Source organism: Myotis davidii, unplaced genomic scaffold, assembly GCF_000327345.1.
Source record: "Myotis davidii unplaced genomic scaffold, ASM32734v1 scaffold169, whole genome shotgun sequence".
Classification (NCBI taxonomy): domain Eukaryota; kingdom Metazoa; phylum Chordata; class Mammalia; order Chiroptera; family Vespertilionidae; genus Myotis; species Myotis davidii.
This window is the reverse complement of record NW_006383005.1, coordinates 1,659,212-1,661,538: the sequence shown is the minus strand read 5'-3', so window position 1 is coordinate 1,661,538 and position 2,327 is coordinate 1,659,212. Positions and strand designations below refer to the sequence as shown.

Genomic DNA, 2,327 nt, shown 5'->3' with positions numbered 1-2,327 from the left:
ATGTCCCAGCTTTGTCCCACATCTCCTTTCCTTTTTTTTTTTTTTTTAATCTGACTACTTGTTTGCGGGTTCTTTGGCCTTTCTCCTTCTCTCCTGAACACAGCCTTTTCCAGAATCACCCTACCCTACTGTTCCAGGAAGGGCACCTCCCTTTTCTGCTGTGACTGGGGGTGTCTGGTTTATGCCCCATACATCGAGTTGTCTTGTGTCAAGAGCCTGACATCCTGGGCTGAGAAAGCCCTGTCCCGGGACTCTCCTTTGTCCAGTATTGGCCCCTCTTGCCCTTGTGTCTTCCCACAGTCCGTTTGCCCACAGCTGTTGCCTGGGCTTTCTGTTCACACTGAGGTTGAGGCCTCGTGGTGGCTGGTACCATGGATCTGTCTCTCGCCCAATGGTGCGAGCTGGGCCCTCTCTGGAGAAGAAACCTGGGTTCCCCAAGATATGTGATCAATGCTGGGGCCCCGCCAGCAGGCGAGGGGATCCCAAGGCAGGTGCTGGGTGTGGAGGCCACAGGGGCATAGGCTACCAAGGAGACAGAACTGAACCTCTTGCAGGAGGATGCTGCCCCTCACTCATTCGCAACCCTCACATCACCCTGCTTGGCCCCAGAGGATGGCTGGTTAGCCAGAGATGGGTAAGATTCCTCAGGGAAGGAACAACCTAAGACAGGCACAGTCGCAGAGGGACCATGAGAAGACAACTTGGGGGTCAATAGAGGTGGGGCACAGACCTTCACCCTCCCAACTTTGCAGTGGCCTGAAACCCTCACCCCTTATGAGGGAGGTCTCCTGCCCCCATGGCTGCTTCGCTTCCCACACCTAGCTCAGATCGGGACCCAGGTAAAGACAGAGACTGGCTGACAGCAGCTGCCCTCTCACTGCAAAAGGACTTGTTTCCCATTTCTACCTTGGACCACAGGGAAAGGGGCAGCTTAAGGAAAGGGCTGTGTCAGGATGCTGCCTTCTTCATCAAGCACGGCCCTGATGGACCCTTTGATGCAGGCCTTCAACTCGCTTCGGGAAGCCCATCACCAATGATGCTGCCTGCTAGCCAGATCAATAAGGACAACCAAACCCCTGACTTGAGGACAGCTGAAATCCCTTGACTGAAGAGGCCAGCAACCTTCTACAGGAACAAGGCTCCTTCTGCGCTCCATCCACTATGTTTATAGCTATGCTCGCTATCATTGCTTGTCAGTCTTCTTCCAAGTCTTAAACAACCCAGTCTGAGAGGTGGCCGTTGATTTTCATGTGCTATCATTTAAAAAAAATAAAAAAGGGGGAATTTGCCAGAAGCCGGTCCATCCTTGCTGCTTGACACAGTCGCTGCAGGGAAGAAACATCTGCACAGCATATGTTTCAAGGGACCTGGCATATATGGCATACTGTTCATAATATGTTTGCTCACCTTCTTGGCGCTCTCTGAGGGTGCCAAGGTCACCTCTCTGAGGTTGTTTCCCCAGGTAGGGATTTTTCCCTGAAGTTAGGGAGGGAATAAACCCCTTAACTAAATGCCAGGCGGGTAGTTAATCACTTTAACTATGAACAATCACCCTTAAGCCACATAATCTTTACTCCCTGGAATGAAGATAAGAAACGCCCTAACCTTTGGAATAGAAATTGACAGGATTAAAATCAACTGGTATAAATACAGATGTAACAAGACAATAAATAACAGAACTTGGCTGGAGATCCTGGACAGAACCTGGTGAGAGAACCTCGCTATGCTGATCAAGTGAACCCTGTCTCCGTGTCATTCCTTCTTCGCCAACTCCATCCACATCTTTGGGGACCCCAACAGCCTGCACGGAGGGAGGCTCGCCCATGGCCCAGAAGAGAGCCCTGACGCAGAGCAAGGAGACGCTGCTGCAGTCCTACCACAAGCAGCTCAAGGACATCAAGTCAATGATGGACAACTTCACCAAGATCATCAAGACCGCCAAGATTGAGGATGAGACCCAAGTTTCCACGGCCACCCAAGGCAAGCAGGACAATTATGAGATGCACGTGCGAGCCTCCAACATCGTCCGAGACGGTGAGTCCCTGATGAAGCTGGTTACCGACCTCAAGCAGTTCTTGATCCTGAACGACTTCCCGTCGGTGAACCAGGCCATCAACCAGCGCAACCAGCAGCTCCGGGCGCTGGAGGAGGAGTGCGACCGCAAGCTCACCGCCCTGCGGGCGAGATCTCCATCGACCTCTACCAACTGGCGGAGGCGTACTACTCGTCCAGCTCCGGTCTCCGCGAAGCTAACGATCTGCCTCTGTGTGAAGCGTACTGGAGGCTGGACCTCGACACAGACGCTGCCGATAACCTCGCGGCCCCCC

General features: G+C 53.0%; 1 pseudogene; it reads left to right on the top strand.

Moving 5' to 3' along the window:
* Nucleotides 1-1,823: 1,823 nt before the first annotated feature.
* LOC102771706 lies at nucleotides 1,824-2,323 on the top strand (annotated as a pseudogene).
* The last annotated feature ends 4 nt before the right edge of the window (nucleotides 2,324-2,327 follow it).